The sequence below is a fragment of the Oryctolagus cuniculus genome, chromosome 21 (genome assembly GCF_964237555.1).
Source record: "Oryctolagus cuniculus chromosome 21, mOryCun1.1, whole genome shotgun sequence".
In the NCBI taxonomy this organism is placed as follows: Eukaryota; Metazoa; Chordata; class Mammalia; order Lagomorpha; family Leporidae; genus Oryctolagus; species Oryctolagus cuniculus.
This window is the reverse complement of record NC_091452.1, coordinates 25,942,394-25,955,664: the sequence shown is the minus strand read 5'-3', so window position 1 is coordinate 25,955,664 and position 13,271 is coordinate 25,942,394. Positions and strand designations below refer to the sequence as shown.

The 13,271-nt window shown below is 42.6% G+C and overlaps 1 pseudogene; it reads right to left on the bottom strand.

Moving 5' to 3' along the window:
• Positions 1-4,019: 4,019 nt before the first annotated feature.
• LOC127489657 (non-histone chromosomal protein HMG-14 pseudogene) lies at positions 4,020-5,070 on the bottom strand (annotated as a pseudogene).
• Positions 5,071-13,271: the final 8,201 nt, after the last annotated feature.

The following is a 13,271-nucleotide window of genomic DNA, read 5'->3' as shown; positions in this document are numbered from 1 at the left end:
TGAATTATGCGAGTTAACTGTAAAACTACTTCTTCAATAGTTTGTGTCTGTGTGTTTGTGTGTGTATGTGCAAATTGTTGAAATCTTTTACTTAGTAGAGTATTGGTCTTCTGTGTACAATGTTTTTTTTTTTAATCTTATTTTTTCTTGTTTATTTTTTTAACTTTTATTTAATGAATATAAATTTCCAAAGTACAGCTTATGAATTACAGTGGCTCCCCCCCTTAACTTCCCTTCCACCTGCAACCCACCCCTTTCCTGCTTCCTCTCCCCTTTCATTCACATCAAGATTCATTTTCAATACCCTTAATATACAGAAGTTCAGTTTAGTATATATATTATGTAAAGATTTCCACAGCTTGCACCCACATAGCAACACAATGTGAAAAATTCTGTTTCAGTACTAGTTATAGCATGAAATCACAATGTACAGCACATTAGGGACAGCAATCCTACATGAGGAGTAAGTGCACAGTGACTTCTTTTGTTGACTTAACAAATTGACACACTTGTTTGTGGCATCAGCAATCACCCTAGGCTCTTGTCATGAGTTGCCATAGCTATGGAATCCTTTTGAGTTCACTGACTCTTATCATATTTAGACAAGGCCATAGTCAAAGTGGAAGTTCTGTCCTCCCTTCAGTGAAAGGTACCTCCTTCTTTGATTGCCCGTTCTTTCTACTGGGATCTCACTTGCAGAGATCTTTCATTTAGTTCCTTTTTATTTTGACAGAGTCTTGGCTTTCCTTGCCTGAAATACTCTCCTGTGCTTTTCAGCTGGATCCAAATGCCCTAAGGGCTGATTCTGGGGCCAGAGTGCTATTTAGGACATCTGCCATTCTATGAGTCTGCTGTGTATGCCGCTTCCCATGTTGGATCATTCTCTCCCTTTTTTGTTCTATTGGTTAGTATTTTCAGACACTAGTCTTGTTTATGTGATCCCTTTCACTCTTAGTCCTATCATTATGATAAATTGTGAACAGAAATTGATCAAATGGACTAGTGGGATGGCATTGGTACATGTCTCCTTGATGGGATTGAATTGGAGTCCCCTGGTATGTTTCTAACTCTACCATTTGGGGCAAGTCAACTTTAGCATGTCCCAAATTGTACATCTCTTCCTCTCTTATTCCCACTGTTATATTTAACAGGGATCACTTTTCAGTTAAGTTTCAACACTTAAGAATAACACTTAAGAATTAAACTAATAGTATAAAGTAGAACAGACAAAAAAATACTAAGAGGGATAACGTATTAAGTTGTTCATCAACAGTCAGGGCAAGGGCTGATCAGTCGCTGTTTCTCATAGTGTCCATTTCACTTCACCAGGTTTTCTTTTTGGTGCTCGGTTAGTTGTCACCGATCAGGGAGAACATAAGATATTTGTCTCTTTGGGACTGGCTTATTTCACTCAGCATAATGGTTTCCAGATTCCTCCATTTTGTTTCAAATATCCGGATTTCATTTTTTTTTACTGCTGTTTAGTATTCTATAGAGTACATGTCCCATAATTTCTTTATCCAGCCTACTGTTTATTGGCATTTGGGTTGATTCCAGGTCTTAGCTATTGTGAATTGAGCTGCAATATACATTAAGGTGCAGACCGCTTTTTTGTTTGTCAATTTAAACTCCTTTGGGTAAATTCCAAAGATTGGAATGGCTGGGTTGATTGGTAGGTTTATATTCAGGTTTCTGAGGAATCTCCAGACTGACTTCCATAGTGGCTTGACCAGTTTGGATTCCCACCAACAGTGGGTTAGTGTCCCTTTTTCCCCACATCCTCACCAGCATCTGTTGTTGGTGGATTTCTGAATGCGAGTCATTCTCATATTCAGAGGGTGAGGTGAAACCTCATTGTTGTTTTGATTTGCATTTCTCTGATTGCTAGTGATCTTGAACATTTTTTCATGTGCCTGTTGGCCATTTGGATTTCCTCTTTTGAAAAGTGTCTATTGAGGTCCTTGGCCCATCTCTTAAGTGGGTTGCTTGTTTGTTGTTGTGGAGTTTCTTGATCTCTTTGTAGATTCTGGTTATTAACCCTTTATCTGTTGCATAGTTTGCAAATATTTTTTCCCATTCTGTCAGTTGTCTCTTCACTCTCCTGACTGTTTGTTTTGCAGTACAGAAACTTCTCAATTTGATGCAATCCCACATGTTAATTTTGGCTTTGACTGCCTGTGCATCCTGGGTCTTTTCCAAGAGTCTTGGGTCTTTGCCTGTGCCTATATCTCACAGAGTTTCTCCAATGTTCTCTAATAATTTGATGGTGTCAGGTCGTAGATTTAGGTCTTTAATCCATGTTGAGTGGATTTTTGTGTAAGGTGAAAGGTAGGGGTCTTGTTTCATGCTTCTGCATGTGGAAATCCAGTTTTCCCAGCACCACTTATTGAATAGACTGTCCTTATCCAGGGATTGGCTTTGGATCCTTGATCAAATATAAGATGGCTGTAGATGTTTCAATTGATTTCTGGTGTTTCAATTCTGTTCCATTGGTCTATTCATCTGTTTCTGTACCAGTACCATGCTGTTTTGATTACAACTGCCCTGTAGTATGTCCTGAAATCTGGTATTGTGATGCCTCCGGCTTTGTTTTTGTTGTACAAGATTGCTTTAGCTATTCAAGGTCTCTTGTGCCTCCATATGAATTTCAGCATCATTTTTTCTAGATCTGAGAAGAATGTCTTTGGTATCTTGATTGGTATCGCATTGAATCTATAAATTGCTTTTGGGAGAATGGACATTTTGATGATGTTGATTCTTCTAATACATGGGCATGGAAGATTTTTCCATTTTTTGGTATCCTCTTCTATTTCTTTCTTTAAGATTTTGTAATTCTCATTCTAGAGATCTTTAACATCATTGGTGAAGTCCAAGGTATTTGATTGTTTGTGTAGCTACTGTGAATGGGATTGTTCTTAGAAGTTCTTTCTCAGCCATGGCATTGCCTGTGTATACAAAGGCTTTGGATCTGTGCACATTGATTTTATACCCTGCTACTTTGCCAAACTCTTGTATGCGTTCCAATAGTCTCTTAGTAGAGTCTTTGGATCCCCTAAATAAAGAATCATATCATCTGCAAAGAGGAATAGTTTGACTTTTTCCCTCCCAATTTGTATCCCTTTAATTTCTTTTTCTTGCCTAATAGCTCTGGCTAAAACTACCAGTACTATATTTCATAACAATGGTGAGAGTGGGCATCCCTATGTGGTACCAGATCTCAGTGGAAATGCTTCCAACTTTTCCCCATTCAATAGGATGCTGGCCGTGGGTTTTTCATAAATTGCCTTGCTTGTATTGAGGAATGTTCCTTCTATAACCAGTTTGCTTAGAGTTTCCATCATGAAGGGGTGTTGTATTTTATCGAATGCTTTCCCTGCATCTATTGAGATAATCATGTGCTTTTTCTTCTGCAGTCTGTTAATGTGGTGTATCACCTTGATTGATTTGCGAACATTGAACCATATTGAGGATTTTTGCGTCTATGTTCATCAGGGAGATTGGTCTGTAATTTTCTTTCAATACTGCATCTTTTCCTGGCTTAGGGATTAAGGTGATGCTTGCTTCATAGAAAGAAATTGGGAGGATTCCCTCTCTTGATTGTTCTGAATAGTTTGAGAAGAATTGGAGTTAGTTCTTCTTTAAATGACTGTTAGAATTTAGCAGTGAATCCATCTGGTCCTGGGCTTTTCTTTGTTGGGAAGGCCTTTATGACGGTTTCAATTTCTGTCTCAGTTATGGGTCTGTTTAGGTTTTCTATGTCCTCATGGTTCAATTTCAGTAGGTTGCATGTGTCCAGGAATCTATCCATTTCTGATAGATTTCCCTGTTTGCTGGCATACAAGTCCTTGTCGTAATTTCTGGTGATTCTTTTTATTTCTGTGGTGTCTGTTGTTACGTTTCCTTTTTCATCTCTGATTTTATTGATTTGGGTCTTTTCTCTTCTTTTTTTAGTTAGTTGGGCCAATGGGGTGTCAATTTTGTTTATTTTTTCAAAAAAACAGCTCCTCATTTGGCTGATTTTTTGTAGTGTTTTTTTGGATTCAATCCTGTTGATTTCTTCTCTGATTTTTTTGTCCATAATTGAGATTTTATTGGTGTTGAGAATCAGCACACGCATTTTAATTTGTACACAATTCTTAACATATGTACCAAAAATCTAAAAAGCTATGAATTGTCATTCTTTTTTTAAAAGTTATTCCAGTGACTTTCCAGCTTCAAATTTGGAGGCAACTCTTCCTTAAGAGGCTATCAAGTACAAGTATTTTCAAATGTTGCTGTTACATAAATTCCACCCTTTCACAATATAATAGCATATACACGACCCTCAAATTTTCAATCTTTCACGGCACATTAACAAAATCATTAGGAAAACTGGTCTACCACAACCGAAGATGTTACAGAGTGCACATGGTTCTGACAGAACAAGGGGTGGTTTTCTGTAGGAAACAATTCTACAAAACACGGGAGAAGTAACTGAAAATATTCAAGACAGATTAAATTCACAATTGAGACTCCAAATTGCCATTTATTATGCGTTGTACTGTAGGATATAAAAACCACCCCCACCTATGGAATGTTAAGCTGACACCGAAGACAGTCAAAGCCTCCCAGAATTCAATATGCCACTATTTTCTGGTTGTACCAAAAAATAAACAACTAGCAAATGATTTCACCTCTTAAAAAATCATTTACACTTAAAAAATGGGATGAGGTGGGCTTCTCTCCTTCTTAAAAATGTTTCTAGAGCTACTAAAAAACTTGTATTTACAAAATAGTTGATAAAAATATTCCTCTGGATTGTACAAGAAGCGAGACAGGGACCACTGATAACACATAGTGTATGGTATTAATCAGACTTGGCTTCTTTCTCTTCTGCTTCATCAGAGGCTGGACTCTCCTCATTTTTCATTTCTCCATTTTCTGCAGGCAAGTCTTCTTTAGCTTCTTGGTTAGCCACCTCGGCCTATTTTCCCTTTGCTCCTCTCTTCCCCTTTGCCGACAGCGTGCTGACCTCCTCTTTGGCTCCTCCTTGGCCGCCACCTCGGTAGAGCTGACCTTCCTCTTGGGCATCCTGGTGGCACAGAGGGTGCGTGTCGGGTGCCTGCAGGCCGCAGCATGCTGAGAGCCTTCACGGAGCTGGGCTGCCTGGCTGCTGCTGCTCCTCCCGCCGCTCGAGCCGCTGGGACCCGCCGCCTTCTCTGATTTTAATTATTTCTCTTCTACTAGATTTGGGTCTGGTTTGCTGCAGTGTCTCTAGATCCTTGAGATGCATTGAAAGCTCATTTATTTGGTGCTTTTCCAATTTCTTGATGTAGGCACCTATTGCTGTAAACTTTCCTCTTAACACTGCTTTTGCTGTATCCCATAAGTTTTGATATGTTGTACTGTTATCCTCATTTACTGCCAGAAAGTTTTTGATTTCTCTTGTGATTTCTTCTATGACCCAGTGTTCATTCAGGAGCATGTTGTTCAGTCTCCATGTGGTTGCGTATGCTCTAGGGATTCCTGAGTTGCTAATTTCCAACTTCATTCCACTGTGGTCTGAGAAGCTGCATCGTATGATTGTAATTCTTTTGTATTTGCTGATACTTGCTTTATATCCTAGTATGTGGTCAATCCTAGAGTAGGTTCCATGCACTGCTGAGAAGAATGTCAATTCTTTAAGTGTAGGATGAAAAGTTCTGTAGATATCTGTTAGATCCGTTTGGGCAATAGTGTCAATTAAATCTACTGTTTCCTTGTTGATCTTCTGTCCGGTTGATCTGTTTCTGAGAGTGGAGTATTGAAGTCCCCCAGTACTATTGTATTGGAGTCTAAGTCTCCCTTGAAGTCCCTTAACATATCTTTTAAATAAACTGGTGCCATGTAGTTAGGTGCATATACATTGATAATCATTCTATCTTCCTGTTGAATTGATCCCTTAATCATATAGCACCCCTCTTTGTCTCTCTTAACAGTTTTTGTGTTAAAGTTTATGTTGTCTGATATTAAGATGGCTATGCCTGCTCTTTTTTCATTTCTGTTGGCATGGAATATCTTTTTCCAGCCTTTCACTTTCAGTCTGCATGCATGTTTGTTGGAAAGATGTGTTTCTTGTAAGCAGCAAATCGATGGGTTTTGTTCCTTAATCCATTCAGCCAATCTGTGTCTTCTAACTGGAGAGTTGAGGCCATTGATGTTCCATGTGACTATTGATAAGTAGTAACTTTGCCCTGCCATTTTCCCAAAGATATTTTCTAATATATGCTTTGAACTTCGTGTGATCTTTTACTGTGAGGTTTTCTTCCTTTACCTTCTTTCATATTGATGGCCGTGGTTCTGTGTTTCTGTGTGTAGTACATCTTTAAGCATCTTTTGCAGGACTGGATGAGTGGCGACCAATTTTTTCAATTTCTGTTTGCTATGAAAGGTCTTTATTTCACCTTCCTTCACAAATGAGAGTTTTGCAGGATATAATATTCTGGGCTGGCAGTTTTTCTTTCTTAGCACTTGGGCTATGTCTTGCCATTCCCTCCTAGCCTGTAGGGTATCTCCTGAGAATTCAGCAGTGAGTCTGATTGGAGATCCTCTGAGAGTAATCTGACATTTCTCTCTTGCACATTTTAGAATCTTTTCTTTATGTTTCACTGTGTTTAGTCTGATTGCAACGTGTAGTGGTGAGGATCTCTTTCGGTCATGTTTATTGGGGGTTCTATGAGCTTCCTGTACTAGGATGTCTCTGTCCTTCTCCAAACCCAGGAAGTTCTCTGCTAGTATCTCACTAAAAAGGCCTTCTAATCCTTTCTCTCTCTTTCCATGCCTTCAGGAACTCCTAGAACTCAAATGTTTTTTTTTTAAATATATCCTGTATATTCCCAACAATATTTTTTAGATTTCTAATTTCCTCTTCTTTTCTTTGGTTTGACTGTAAACTTTCCTGTGCTCTGTCTTCTAAGTCCGATATTCTCTCTTCTGCTTCACTGACTCTGTTTTTAAGGCTCTCCAATGTGTTTGTCATTTGATGTATTGAATTCTTCATTTCATTTCATTTTCTCTTCACTATCACAATTTCCTGTTGTACTAGTTCCTGCATTTCATTTTGATTCCTCCCTCCATGTAGGTCCACCATGAACCAGTAGTTCCGTAAGAGTCTCCTCTGCTGTTTCTTCCCTAACTCTTCCTTGAACCTGCAGTATCTCCACTTTTATTAAACTGTCCTTTCCCGGAGTATTGATGTGCTCCCTTCCTATTCTGCCATCTTGCCCTCCTCCCATTTCTGGCTTCTGTTCCTCCGCTTGCTTGATAATGGCCAAGGCCACCAGACTACTGTTTCTCCTGTCTTGTCCTGGATGCAACCACAAGATCACACAGGTGGCACCAAGGTCAATGGCACCATGTTTGAGCCTGACTGGGAACAATCAAATAATTAAATCTTTACATTTTTCAATAACGTTACAAAGAAACTGGCTGATTGGCTAAGTGCTTCTCGCTTCTGTATGTCTGAGTCCTGCTTGCAGAATCCTGCACATGTAATTAAATGACTGATAAAAAGTAGGTTTTGCCTTTACAGACTCTCTGCCCCTGCAACTCTCTGATGTCTTCTCCAGACTTGCTCTGAGAGGGCAGTCACCAGCTGGACACTAAATATTCCTAATTGGACCTCAAAAGTCTCACTGTTTTTAATCTCTGCACCCCAAGACAAGAGACTCAGGTATGGATGTGAATCTTTGGCTGCTCTGCTGTGTTCCCTGTGTACTGCTGAGTGTGCCAGCCATGGAGAGAACCCCAGGGGAGGCTCAACAGCATCCACATTTCGGTCATTTCCACATTCCCTCACAGTGACAGTTTGGTTTGTAATCCCTGGGATTAGTGATGACTGGGTTTCATGGAGAATTGAAATAGTAAATCCTGACAACTTCAAGTCAACACAGAATTGACTCTGCAGCATGGGCCTTCCCCAGTATCATTCATTCTCCATTTGAATCAACTATTGGGTTGATCCTTGCAAGTCCCCTACCCCCATGGACAGATCAGTTTGTTTCTCCAATGTGTTAGCCTTGAGGTGGTTGAGGAGCGTGTTCAGTTATACATAAGTCATCCCACAGAGCAGCTGGGGTGGGGACAGGCATGGTGCAGCACTGACTGAAGAAACAGTAGTTGGGAACAGGAAACATGAGAGCTGGTTGGAGATATAACAGGAGCTTCAACTATGTTCCTTTTGCACATGAATTGTTTCACATTTAAAGGATGGATAAAAAAGCCAACAATAACCTTTATTCTTTCTAATCATTGCTCAACCTTAGGAGCAAGGTGATTCATAAAAAATGATTGACCCAATGCAATGTAATTTCTAAGCAAACCTACTGATTATCCAACTTTGTGGAATGGTGATTCTCAACCCTTAGGTAAACTAAGTGGGAATTCATTTTCTGAGTTAGTTCAGAGGAATTATTAATAACACTTTTCTTACAGGTTTTATTTTTTGAAAGGCAGAGATACAGAGAGAGAAGGAGAGAGACCGTCATCCACTGGTGCACCCCTAGGTGGCCACACAGCAGGGGATGGGCCAGGCCAAAGCGCAGAGCCAGGAGTTCATCCAGATCCCCCACGTGGATGCAGGGGCCCAAGTACTTGAGCCATCTGCTGCTGCTTTTCCCAAGCCATTAGCAGGAAGCTGGATCAGAAGCGAGGCAGCCCAGACTGGAAAAATATGGGATGCTGACCCCACCAGGTGGAGGCTTTACCTTCTCTCCCACAGCACCATCCTCTATTAATAACTCTTGTGCAAGAAATACAAACAGAGATAGGCATGAAGGGGAAAAGTCACTCAGTTAAGTCATCCAGGAACTCATACAGTATTTCAGTTAGGACAAGGTAACAAAGAATTATGAAGTTACGCTAGAAGAGTTACTCTGTTGTGAAGAGAATTCCAATAGATTTCATATGGCTCAGGATGGACACCTAAGGGAGAAAACATCTGTGGGTTTCCAATTCCCAAGGGTGGGCTTCAGCCCTCACAGGATGTAGTACAGTTACATCCCAGTAGACAGTGGACAGGTGTATGTGTGACCAAAAACAGGTTTGGTTCACACTCGCTGGGCTGAAGGCAGCCACCTTCCTGGGTAAAAGTGAGGTCTCTCGCAACTCTGTCTCCCTGCACATTCCTCATGTGTGTTTTCTGTTGGGCTTTGACTCAATACTGTATCATGAGAAGTATTTTTTTGTCACAACCACCACAAATGGAGTTAAGTATCGTAGAATCTCTCTGAGGTTGATATTATTATTATGACCATGTCACAAGTGAGGAAGATAAATCAGGTGGCAAAGAGAGACCTTTTCTTGTAATGTGCACCCTGGGAGGCAGCAGGTGGTACTGGGTGCTGTTGGTTGCCTGTGATTCAGGTAAGAGACCCAGAGTGCCTTCATGTCTGCTGGCTGTGGCTTGGCTACAACTGGGCTGCTGTGGGTATTTGCAGGGTGAACCTGCAGAAGAGATGCATCTTGATCTCTGTCTAAAGATTTTATTTATTTGTCTGAGAGGCACAGTAATATTAAGGGGTGGTGGTGGTGTTGGGGTGATCCCAAGATACTCCATCCACTGGAGATGCTCCATCTATTGGTTCCCTTCCCAAATGGTCACACTGGTGAGAGCTGGGCTGATCTGAAGCCATGAGCCAGGATCTTAGGACCTCTCCTTCCTTCCTCTTTCAAATGGGGGTGGGATGGGAATAGCAATGGGAGCAGCAGAGCTCAGGCAGCAGCTGTTTGTACTGCAGAGACTGTTAGTAGCCCCAGTGGACATGTGGGACACTGAGGCCCAGAGCCACCAAGTACTTATCTCATGGTGGGGGTCTGGAATCCAAACTCTTATCTGTCAGCTGAACTTGTAACTGCACCCTCCTGTCAGTGAGGTGGGAGGGAGGAGGAACTGAAGGTGGTGTGCCTGCAGGGCCTCGACACAAAGGAGCTGCTCAGGGATGACAGCTTCCTTGTGGTGTGGCCTTTGTTGTCTGGTGTCAGGTGGTTTCCTGTGTGCTCTGGAGAGCAGTGGTTGGCCCCTGGGTGAGATGAGTTTGGATAAATGTGCAGAGGTGTGAAACTGTTCAGGACGATGGACAGAATCGAGTGCTAAGGGCTGAGCTAAGACCTCCTTGTGTCTTGCTGGTGAAGCCAGGCCCTTGCTTTTCTGGGTGGTGCTTTGTTTTTGACATGTCCCCATGTCTGTACCCAGGATCATTCAGTGCGGTTGTCCAAGGCTTAAAGCATTCAGTCCTTAGGTCTTTATTCCAGGCACTGGAAAATAGGGAGTATGAGAGAGAAGGTTGAATCCTCTGAGCACAGTAGTAATTCCTGTGAGTAGGATGCATGTGCAGTGATAAGGAATTCAGGGAGTGGCTCCTGAGAGGTCCAGCCTTGGTCTTGATAGATATTTGCCCTGAAGGTGGTTTGGTGAATGGGCATCCCAATGGCAAGGAAAAGATCACAATGTGAAACCAGGTGAGAAAACTTCAGACTCCTTGGGGAGGAAATGAGAGAAAAGCTGAATTTACCTTGTTGCAGAAAGAATTTAAGTCCATGTGTCAGTTTACTCATAATATGCATTTTCCATGACCTTTTGAAGTCCCTTCATAAAGGAACTGCCGGAAGTAGCTCGTATGGACATCTTTCCTTAGTGTGGTGTGTTTATTGCCATCAGTGAACCTGTACTGATACTTTATTATTCACTAAAGGCCACAGTTTATTCAAATTCCTTAGCTGTACCCACATGTCTGTTTTCTGTACCAACACTACATCCAGAATTTAGTCTCAGACTCTTCATGTTTTTCTTAAAGAATCCATTTACTACTTTGAAAGGTACACGCACCCACTCACATGCACACACTCACACACACACACACACACACACACAGAGAGAGAGAGAGAGAGAGAGAGAGAGAGAGAGAGAGAGAGAATGAGATCTCAAGACCTTCTATTTGCTAATTCACTTCCCAAATACAAAGGAGGGGCTGGGCCTGACTGAAGCCAGAATCTCCATCCTGTGCTCCCACATGAATGACAGGAACCCAAGCACTGAGGTCATCACCTGGGCCTCCCAGGGTGCACATGTGCAGGAAGCTGGATCAGAAGCAATGGTGGGACTCTATCTCAGGAAATCCAATATGGAATGGGGGCTTCCCAAGCAGATGGCAAATCTATTGTACTGCAATGCCTATCTCCTTAGACCTGACTTGATTATGATGAGATTGATGTCTTGAGAATTCCAGGCCATAGATTGATGGGATGCACCTGCACTGGCATGTATGAGGGACTAGGTATTTCCTAGATATTTCCAGGTAATGCAGCACAGTTTGGGGTTTGATTTGTGTGAGAGAGAGAGCAAGAAGGAAGACAACAGCATTCCAGGCATGTGGGAAGTGGGCCATAGGAAAGAAGATCTGAGTATGGCTGTTTCCATCTCTTTCTGCAGCTCTCCTAACAAATAAAATGAAAATACATTTTTAAAAACTTTGTTAGCTCTTCTTTTAGAAAAGATTGCCCCCTCCCTGGAGTTTTCTCCTCTCTAGCATGTGCACATTGTGCCCCCAGCAGTTGACCTATTACAGTCTGTGTTCCCTACCTACATTTGAGCCCCAGCAGAGGCCTGTGCTCAGTTAAGCTGGGATTCTCTGTATCTGACAGTCAAGGCAATTTCTGAAGGTGTGTTTTGCAAGTGACCTCACTTTTCTGTAGGATACAAGATGAGTTGGTGAATTCAGGTGTTCAGCTTTTGTCTTGTGGCATGGCTGGGAGTGACTGTTGATATGCTTTGTACTTGTGGGTTAAAAGACATAAATCAATTAATCCTTTTTTTGGAAAAAGGGACTCTAACTTAACTTGTTTTCCCTGAAAATTGTCTCTTTGCTTCCCCTTTCCAGATCTGAATGGAAGAGCAACAAGGAGGACATCTCCGCATGTTGACAATCAGATCACCCGGGAATCAGTGACTTCCTACAGTTATGGTTGTCCTTGGTTATTGTGGAGTGATGAGTTTTCTTCTTCTGTTCTTCGTGGCCTGTGAGCTTCAATGCCAGATGTGTGCTTTCTGGCTGGGCTTTGAGTGTAGATTTCCCTAAGGGACCAGGTGTGAACGTGTAGAGTGTAAACTGCTGGTGTGTGAGCGGAGATCCGGCCAATTGCAGCCCAGAGAGGAGGTGAGAAGTGGTTGCTGCCACAGCAAGAATGACCCTTCCTGTCTCCTCCCTTCCTGGGCTCATTGATCCTGGGCCCCATCCCTTATGTTCAGCCACAGCTTTTGTTGTTTTTTTCATTCATTTAGAGATTTATTCATATATTTAAAGTCTGAGTTACAGAGAGAGAGAAGAAGAGGCAGAGAAAGAGAGTTTTTCCATCCACTGGTTCACTCTGCAATGGCTCCTAAGGCTGGAGCTCTACTGATTCAATGCCAGAAGCCAGAGGCTTCTTCCATGTGTCCCACATGTGTAGAGGGGCCCAGGACTTGGGCCATCTTCTACTGTTTTCCCAGGCCATAGCAGAGAGGTGGATCAGAAGTAGAGCTCCCAGGATTTGAACCAGTACCCATATGGGATGCCAGCACTGCAGGCCGCAGCTTCACCCACTATGCCGGCACAGGTGCTGGCCCATGAGCCACAGCTTTTCTGCTCAGGAGGAAGTCATTATGGCCTTTGGCTCCTTCTACTCCCTAGCCCCCAACCCTCCAGCCCCTGTTTCTTGCACCACAAGAACATTTTCCCATAGGATCTGACCTCCTGTCAGCACTCACACAAGCCAGCATTTCTCACACTGGATCTACAGAGCACAGACACAAAAAACAGAATGATTATGGTGTTTAATATTAAATAAGAATCTTGTGTGGTGAGGAGCCAGCTGGAGGCCATGAAAGGAGCTGCCTGGGGGCAGAGTTGTGCCATGTCCTGGAGGGGAGGGAGGAAGGGTCACACGGGAGGGTCTATATCCATAGGTTCTGGGAAACTGGGTATGAAGATGCAAGGAAAGGTGGGAAGGCCAGGCATAAAACTGCCCCTGGGACCAGCGGGAGGAAAACAGAGGGCAGGAGACATGGTTGACATTTCCATGGACTATGCTGGAAACTACGGGGTGAAGGGTCCATGGCCTCCTCTGGAGGGGGAGTGTAGGTTGGTGTTGTGTCCATGGGCTCCTCTGGAGGAGGAGCCTATGGGATTGTGGTATCCATTGGTTCCTCCTTTGGTGGAGCTTAGGCGGTTGTGGTGTCCAGGGACTCCTCCCATGTGGGAACAAAGTGGGTGTGGGTC